We start from the raw sequence: 9,640 nt of genomic DNA on the forward strand, positions 1-9,640 counted from the left end.
CCTGCCAGAGATGCATGAAACAGAACTATCCTGCTGCAATGCCAGAAGCACCCCTGTTGCAAAGCATTGATCTGAAGCTTCGAGATCAGAGAGAACCCCCATCCTCTGCAGGAAGCCCTTCAGCAACTCCCGCCCAGATGGCCTATTTTAGCCAGCATTTCTGCCCAAGAACAATGAGACTCCTGGGCCCAGGACAGGGCAGACAAAAGGGTGTGGGAGAGGGAGCACTGGGCTCAGAGCCAAGCAGAGCCCGAAGTATCCAGGGACAGAGAGATAATGTAACCTTCAACAAACTGCAGTGGCTTTAGAGTTGTCAGCTCAGACAGAACTGCCTACATCCATTTAATTAGATTTTAATTTCTCTTTACACATTCAGTTTTCAAAGATTCTAAGAAGTAATTATTTCCAGTATCAATTGACTAGGAGGAACAATCCCCAACTTAGAATAAGCAGCTTAAGGAGGTTTGTCTCATCCCTGTTCAAACACGGTGCCTTCCAGAAGTTGCCTGGCTGCCTCTCAGTCCCGCTGAGACAGGGAGCTGGCAGAATGCAGACACCTGGCAGAAAGGAGCAGGGGCGAAGGTGTGAGGAGGAGGAGGAGGACATATCTTGTGCCTCTGCCACTTTTCGGAGTCTGAGGATACCAAAAGAAGGGAAAGGAACTCAAAGCGGAGGCCTAAGTGCGATGCCTGTTAGCACCTTGCAGGTAGAAATGTAAATAACAATGACTTCCTCATCATTTGGCGTTCAATAAAACTCTACCTTGGATGAAAGGTGAGATCCCTCATTCTCTGAATGACCTTTTGGAATAAATCAGTCATCTTATAATGGAATCCTTACAGAGTCTTTCACATGCTGGAACATATCTTCAGTTACCTTATTTTGAATCCAGAACACTGGAGCAACTGCCCCAAACAACATCTTAGAGGTCACCTCTGATAGAATCATTTAAAAAAATAAAAAGAAGTTAGAGGTAAGGACATTCAGTACAATTTTTGCAATCATTGCCACGCGTGTGACCTCACACTTGCAAGTGTGGCCGTAAATAAGCCATTTGAGGTTCACTTTAAAGGGCAATATGGCAAGGAGTTGCTAAATTGTAAAAATCAAGAATATGATCAAAAGCAGTGGTAACATTTGAAATATCTAACAACTGATCAGAACAAAGTGCAGATCAATCAGAAGGCAGCTGAGGTAAACCTACCCACCCAGGTGACTCCTGCCCTACCCACAACACACACAACCAACCAACTGTCCTGATGTTATACAAATGTATATTTTTGTGACATGGGGATGAAATTTCCAGTGACCACATCACACATATATTAAAGAACTGCTGATTTCAATCAATAAACAGAATTGTGGATGATGTGTACCAGAACACTTTGGAGATGACACTAAACATGACTTCAGTGATGTGAAGACACGAATGTGGTAGACACGTATGAGAAGTTTGAATAAAATTGTTTCGTGGGGCTGGGCGCATTAGTTCACGCCTGTAATCCTAGCACTTTGGGAGACCAAGGTGGGCGATTACCGGAGGTCAGGAGTTCTAGACTGGCCTAGCCAATATGGTGAAACCCCATCTCTATTAAAAATACAAAAAATTAGCCGGACATGGTGACGGGCACCTGTAATCCCAGCTACTCGGGAGGCTGAGGCAGGAGAATCACTTGAACCCAGGAGGCAGAGGTTGCAGTGAGTTGAGATTGCACCACTGCACTCTGGTCTGGGCAACAAGAGTGAAACTCCATCTCAAAATTAAAAAACAAAAACAAAAGCAAAAACAAAAAAACCCAATCATTTTGTGGAGTATGAGAATAGAAAAAGCAACATATCTAAAACAAATCACTACTCTGTGTAATGTATGATTTTAAATGTATGTAAACGTATAACTAAATTAATGTTAAATATGTTTTGATTATATTGTCTATACTTCTGGAAGCTCATATGTCTATGTTGGCTAAAACTCTGTGGCACTCTTTTCAGCGGTGGATTTAGTTTTCTTGCATGTTGGCACATATGACACTTGATGACCAAAGGGATGAACGAGAGAATGAATGCACTTTACATGGATGACCAAACAACTCCCAGTCCAATGCATTAGCATCCACAGGGTAGCTGTAAAAAATATTGACATTCAGATACCATTCTGGACCAAGGGGATCAAAATTTCTGGAGGCAGTGGCTGGCCGCTGGTATTTTGGAAAGCGGTTTAACTGATTCTAAAGTACAGCCAGGTTGAGAACGACTGCTCTACAGGGTGATTTCACATACCTCCAACCACATCCTTTTTGGGGAGGGCATTCAGTCAGGTTAGTGGTTAAGAGCAAGGACTCTGAAAGTGTTCAAATCCTGACTCTTCCACTAACTAACTGTGTGATCTTGTAAAAATCACTGTACTTTCCTGTGCCCCAGGTTTCTGATATGTAAAATGAGAAAGAAAAAGAAAGAGAGAGAGAGAGAGAGCACCAACTCGGTAAGTGGTTACTGTGAAGGTTAATAAGTTAATGCATACAAAGTACTTAGACTAGTGTTTGGCACCAAATGGGAGCTCAGTTCACACTAGCTGGTGTGGTCTAAGGGGTGAGTGGAGTAGAGTACTCCCCAATGCCAGCCTGCCTACCCATCCTGGTATCTGTATACTCCACCCTGCCATGCTTCATCTTCTGACATGGCATTTCTTAAGTAGAGGAGATCATGAGTGGGAAATGGAGAAGGGATGGGGCCAAAGAGCCAGATGTGTGGCTTTAGCACAATGTTACATCCTAGTACTCACTGTGGCCCTTTGGAAGGGGGTGGAAAAGGGAGGGCCAGGTGGTAGGTGTAGAGGAATAGACCCAGGTGAGGCTGCCACCTCAGCCTCAAGACATGCTGGGGATGTTTCTTCAGAGCATCTGAGCCCCATACCCTTTACACACTTCCTGAGTGGTCATTCCCATCATGTTCATCCTCTGTTCAGGGACACTATTCTACATGTGAGGTGGCTTCTTAGATGGAACCATGCAAGGTCAAAGGCAGGATGTGTCCTGGGGCCTCAGCACAGCTCCGGGGAGGGGATTCCCTTCCTGTCCCTACAGCACAGCAATGATAAAGCAGTGGTTTGGAACAAGCATGTGAAGTCAGTCTACTGGGGCTGGTTCATTCACTAATTAGCTGTGATTTCAGGCAAGATATGTAACCCTTTTGCACTCAGTTTCCTCATCAGCAAAGGGGTTTTATGAGGAGCAAATGAATTGATATATGTGGCACATTTAGAACAATGTCTGGCATATAGTATGTGGTATACACATATTGGCTGTTATTTTTATGATTTTATGCTGTGAAGATGTCAGTTACCTGTAAGATAACTTTTTTTTTTAAAAATTAGATTCTCCTTTCCTTTCAAGTACCACTAAATCTCAAAAGGACAGGTCACTGTAGCATCTCAGGTCCATGTCAAGTCTTCTGCGTTTTAACGAAGAGCTTTTAAAACACAGCAGGGAGCTCACTTAAGGTCCTGACGTTCCCATAAAACTTCTTAAAAATCTTAAACTCCTTCCAGGCATGTAACTGGCCCTAAAAATATAAATAAACAACTTAACAATTAAAAAAAAAGATTAAAACAATAGCTAAAAAAATTAAAATCATGGAATGTCTGGTTCCTTATAAAAACTAAACATAACATCTTAACATAAGTCCCTGAGTTGTTCTTCAAAAACCCAGACCCCTGCCAAATAGACCCGCTAACACATAGACATCAGAAAAGGAGGTTTATGTGTTAGCAAGAAACTGAAGACTAAACCCTGAACTCCATTCTTTGTTCTAAATTTTTTCCTGAGGTGCCTAGAGAAAGTCACACCTATGAGCCACAGCTAAATTCTTTTCTGCTGACTCCAAATTTTAAACAAAACTTCTCTTCCTTAACCAACTACAATCAGAAAATATTTCAATCTACTGATGATCTGTAAGACCCTGCTTTAAGATATCCTGCCCTTTTTAAGCAGAACTAATGTGTAACCACCATATATTGATTTACAATTTTGCCTATAACTTCTGCTTTCCTAAAGTTTACCCCTGTCGTTTAAAGCTCCTACTTACAAGCCATCAGGGATGTCAGGTGTTAAGCATGAGCTGCTGGATTCTCCTTGCTTGGTGCCCCACAAACAAGTGCCTTCCTTTTTCCCACTACAAACCTCATTATAAACATTTGTCCTTACTCTGGGCAAGCGAACCGCAGTTTGGTTCAATAACACCTTTGGGAATATTATTATGTCCCAGGGTGTTGCCATTCCTAGAGTGTTAGCAACTCAATAAAATTGGAACAGAACCCACACTGCCCATTTCTGGTATGTTCTCCATGCATCTATCATGCTGGATGGACCCCACAGTCCAACTGTGGGGACAAGACAAGAATACAAGTGATACGAATACAGTCAGCCCAAGAGAGGTACAAACCATGAAAGATAGGAGGTCAAAGAGGGTAGAGATCTCACCTGGTGGAAGGGCCATGATGGTTTTCAAGGGAGCCATGAAGAATGATAGATAGAATTTCATCCATTTGGGTTAGAGGAATGGGGAAAAGAATTCTACACTTTTTAGGTAAAGGGAATGGCATAAACAGAAATATGAAGATGGAGAAGGGCCAGAAGTCATCTAATCTGATTGATATATGAGGTCCAGGAGGGAAGGATCAGGGGATAAGGTCGAGCAGGGCTTTGTCATAAAAGACCTTAAGAACTGGGTGAGCAATTTACACTTAATTTGTCAGTCAGTGGGGAGTCATTGGGGGTTTGGTAAAGGAATGTCTAATCACAGCTGTGCTTGTGGAAGAGTAATTATTCTCATAAGATGACTCAGAAGGGAGAAAGATGGGAGGGAGGGATACTGAAGAGTAAATTGCCAGAATATTTCAGATGAGGATTGATGTGGGTTTAAACAAGAGTGGTTATGGAGGGAGAAGGTAATGGTAGAATCTAGGGGACATGATAATTGATTGAGTGTTATGGGAAAAGGAACAATAAAAGATGAATCCAAGGTCACCAGCCTGAAGGGATAGGACACTAATGCAGCAATTAAGCAAAAGAGTAAAGCAAGTAGACGGACAGTTCCGGGAGGCTGGTGAATTAGGGTGGAGGTGCCAGATAGAGCTGTAGGTAATATGGAGCTGGAGGACTGGAAACTGAAACTAAATATTCCACTGGCCCTATAGCTGAGTCATTGTGACATCTAACTCTATGCTTCACATACAGCAGGTGCCCAATAAATGAATGATCTCAATTGGAGAGTCATCTCCATGAGTGTGACAGGTGAAACCTAGGAGAAGCTTTGCACAAAAAGAGCAAAGTTTGAGTGCAGAAGTATAGGGAGCATATGTATGCATTTAGGAATGAGACATCTGGAGATATGAGTCAGAGAGGAGAAACGAACAGAATAATTGCGAAGTGAGATAATGCCGGGGTGAGGAGGTCAAGATGAAGGCAAGTTTTGATAAAGGAGCAGTAAATAGAAAAGGTTGAAAATACAAAATGAGGACTTGTATTAGTTTCTCAGGGCTGCCTTCAAAAAGTACCATAAACTGGATGGCCTAAAGCAACAGAAATTTATTCTCTCACAGTTCTGCAACCTGAAAGTCCAATATAAAGGTGTTGGCAGGACCACATTCCCTCCAAAACCCGTAGGAAAGGTGATTCCCTTGCCTCTTCTTGGCTTCTGGTGACCCCAGGTGTTCCTTGGCTGTAACAGCCAGCAGAACTCCAATCTCTTCACATGAGTCTTCTCCCCATATGTTTCCATGTCTTTACATGGAGTTCTCTTATAAGGACATCAGTCATATTGGATTAAGGGCCCACCATGCTCAAGTATGACCTCATCTTAACTAATTACATCTGCAAATCAGGTCACATTCTGAGGTACTAGGGGTTAGAACTTCAACATTTCTTTTTGGAGCACATGACTCAACCCTTATAACAGGGACCTAGTACAGACGGTTGTGTTTAGCAGTCAAGAGGTGAGTGGTAAGGTTTGCAAGAACGCCATTTGGCTCAAAACATGGGAATGGAAACCAGATGGCATGGGGGTAATGAGCGAAGTATGGGCAGGGGATAGAGTTGGGGACAGAAAGCATTGCAAAGAGTGGGAGGAGGGCTCTTCCCGCGTGTGACTGATTCTTTCTTTCTGCAGGTACAGGCATGGTTGTGTGCTCTGCAGAAAGTTATACTTTGAAGCCACCAAGATTCACTCTGTGACTCCATCATCCTTCCCCAGGAGTATAGGCTGCTGGCCTGGCAAGGCTGTGGCTCTTGACATCAGAGCTTCTTTTCTCAGGACTTCAGTGGCTGAAATGGGTTTCCATTTTGGTTCAAATGACTTCCTTGTTTTTCTTGTTTTTTTTGTGTGTGTGTTTTTTTGTTTTTGTTTTTGTTTTTGTTTTTTTTTGTCAAACCAGACTACTGGCTGTTTACACAGGTATTTGTAGTTGGAGTTCTTTTCTCTCTGGAGCCCAGCCCCCAAAATGGAGACAAGACCATCTGTCTGATTTGGTCCCATCTCAAGTGGAAAAAATACTTGGTGATAACAAGGTGTTGGAGAACATAATAACAACAAATAAGTAATACTAGACAAGTTAAACACAAAATGATTAACAAGTGTGAGTCTGCAAATATCTTCATTCATTCAAGAAGATCAGCAGTTGAAATTATGACCCGCTCAAGATGACAAATGATGCCATGTTGATAACACAGATATTCCTCAAAGTTCCAGGAATCCCAGCTCCCTGTGTATCTACCCGCGTAATAGGAGCTTCAGCTACGTGCCAGATAGAGTGAGAATGCCAGACTCTGGGGATCTACTGAATCAGAGTCCCCAGGAGACTCATTTTAGTTCGTAAATACATACCTTTAGCTTTCTGAAATCTAGTTGCATGCTTGGTGTGTTATTAAGAACCAGCTAATATTCATACACAAAAATGAAAGTCTATAGAGCTCTGCATCATTTCTCATCAGAATTGCCAAGAGCACTCGTATTTTCCCATCTCTTTGCCATCTTCATAGCCCACCACTTGACTGTGGACCATCCTTGACCATGAACCACACTTTGAGAAACATGGCTCTAGAGGACAGGCCAGGTATAGTTAGGAAACTCCTCCCAGGCCCACAGGACAGCCTCTCATAGCGAACAGCCATTGGCTCAGTGGCCTGTGTAGTGCATAGAAAAGACTCCTTACCTAGGAGTAAAAAGACCTGATCTGGCTGGCACCGTGACCTGGAGCACCTCGCTGTTCTTCTCCCAGGGCCTGGTTCCTCACCTGCAAAATGAGAGGATCAGATTAGTTCAGTGGCCCCCATGGAGGAATAAAGGGGGGTGAAGCAGGCTTCAGGTTTTTAAATTTTTTTAATATACTGAGGTTCCACTTAAAACTTATTAGAAAAATAATAAAGGCGCTATTTTTTTTTTTTTTTTTGAGATGGAGTTTCATTCTTGTTGCCCAGGCTGGAGTGCAATGGTGCGATCTTGGCTCACTGCAACCTCTGCCTCTCAGGTTCAAGTGATTCTTCTGCCTCAGCCTCCCAAGTAGCTGGGATTACAGGCACCTGCCACCATGCCCAGGTACTTTTTTTTTTATTTTTAGTAGAGACAGGGTTTCACTATGTTGGCCAGGCTGGTGTCGAATTCCTGACCTCAGGCGGTCTACCTGCCTTGGCCTCCCAAAAACCCCTGAACTAAAGAATTTGTAAGCTTCTTCCAGTTAGACGGTTCTAAGTGTGTTTGTTTGTTTTCATGGCCCCAATTTCCCTGGGAATTACTCTCCCATAAGAATTAGTGGTATTGCAGTAAGGACACTAACCTAGATTTCATGGGCTCTTGCCTCACTTGCTTATGCAGGGTCTCCATCCTGTAAGTGGTCCCCAGGTTTCTGTAGGGGCCTGGGGTACTTCTCATAGGCTTGTTAACCAGTCTGCTCCTGAAAGGCATTGCTGCCACTGCATCTTCTCATGCCAGCCATTTGCTGGGCAACATCCTGGCTCTCAACCTCTTTATTCTCCTATCTCAGCTGGAGCACTTGTGAATTCATGGCTGCCTGACGCTCTGTGGGAAAGTTGAGAAGGCCTAGCAACCCTCTTGCGTTACACTCTGTCTTACTATTTTTGGCAAATAATATGGTATAAAGAGCACTGGTCTTGGAATCAGGCAGAGGTGAGTTCAAATCCCAGCTCCACTTCTTAGTAGGAAGGAGGGCTCCTCTGTAATGCCAGCCCTGCAACCCAAGCCAGTCACTATACCTCCAAACACCTCCACTAGCATCAGTGTCTTATCTTTAAGAAGGACCTACCTGGTTGCAGTGAGCCGAGATGGCACCATTGCACACCAACCTGGGAGACAGAGTGAGACTCCATCTCAAAAAAAAAAAAAAAAAAAAAAAAAAAAAAAAAAGGATCTACCTTCTATATAGGGTTGTTAGAAGGATTAAGTCACATAAAGTATTGAAAGCATGTAGTATAGTGACTGAAATCTAACTTGTGCAGCAAATGGTTCTTATTCACACTATCAGACTGACATGAGTTCAAGAGGGCTGTCTGGAAAACAAAAATTGAGTTGTGACTTCTAAGATAAACTCCTCTGACCACCAAGGTTTCCTTAGAGAATTAAGCTAGTTAATGCTGGCCCTTTTATTTGCTAGAATGAATGATCACCCAGGACACTTCTTAACAGACTTCCGAGAAGTAGTCCACATGAATTAGGCATGGCTTAACCTCAGGCCTTCCCAGCTGTGCTTCCAGTGGATGAGGGATCTTCTGAAGAGTTGGGGTACAGAACGGGCAGGGGGAGGTAAGGAAATTAGAGAGTATAGGAACCTGCTGCCTCAGCAAATACTACTCAATGGCCTGGCATCTGAGAATCTTACCCCTGCCTTGTAAAAGTGACTTCCCTGAGAGAAGCTATATGTGGAGTCATCTAGATGAATTGGATGTTACCAAGTGAGACAGCTATTTTTCTAGATAGCCCCTTTGGTAAAGCAAAGAGGAGGTTACCCTTTGAAAACATTCCCCAGTGGATCTTTTGGAAGATGAAGAGATGGTTGAACCCTCAGCCTAAAGAAAAACAGAATTGCTACCTGGATGATCACTCCATTTTTCTTCCTTTCCTCTGCATATCTCTTGGGCCCTTTAATGCCTTCTGAAGCCAAATTTGTTCTAATTATAAAGGCAGTGACCAGTGAGATTTATTCCAGGGTATGGAAGGAGGACACCTGCATAATCTATGACCCACTCATGGCAGCCCCAGGTCCCAGATGGATTTATTCCAACCCTCCTTTTCCTCTCCTGCAATTGGATTCATTCTGAAAAGAACCCCTCATCCCCTGAAATTCACCAAAGCTTTACAAGCTCTGTGGAAGACAACTGAGATTCTTCAACTCACCTTGGAGTATGGAGGAAATATATCTTTACTGCTGAGTTTCAGAAAGCCAGCCAGGTAGTCAACCAGTAAACACATGTTTGTTGGGTGCAGACGCTGTCTTTGCCTCCAGCTTGTTTAGTTTGCATCTGGAATCTGTTTTGTTGCCTCAGAAAGAACTCTACAAACAACTTATTTTTGGTCCACTTTTCTGGCCTAACATACTAGGTCACAGTGGTCTGTTAGCTTCACACAGGATCCTCTT

General features: G+C 43.2%; 1 long non-coding RNA gene across 1 annotated transcript in view; it reads right to left on the reverse strand.

The window, feature by feature from the left end:
* The window catches only part of LOC105549610, a 32,003-nt gene extending 23,628 nt beyond the window's left edge, over positions 1-8,375 (reverse strand). The window contains exons 1-2 of the long non-coding RNA XR_001007575.1: positions 8,312-8,375; positions 7,205-7,285 (exon numbers count right to left, since the gene is read on the reverse strand). This is a non-coding gene — a long non-coding RNA (uncharacterized LOC105549610). The remainder of the gene's footprint in view (positions 1-7,204; positions 7,286-8,311) is intronic.
* Positions 8,376-9,640: the final 1,265 nt, after the last annotated feature.

Source organism: Mandrillus leucophaeus, unplaced genomic scaffold, assembly GCF_000951045.1.
Source record: "Mandrillus leucophaeus isolate KB7577 unplaced genomic scaffold, Mleu.le_1.0 Scaffold448, whole genome shotgun sequence".
Classification (NCBI taxonomy): domain Eukaryota; kingdom Metazoa; phylum Chordata; class Mammalia; order Primates; family Cercopithecidae; genus Mandrillus; species Mandrillus leucophaeus.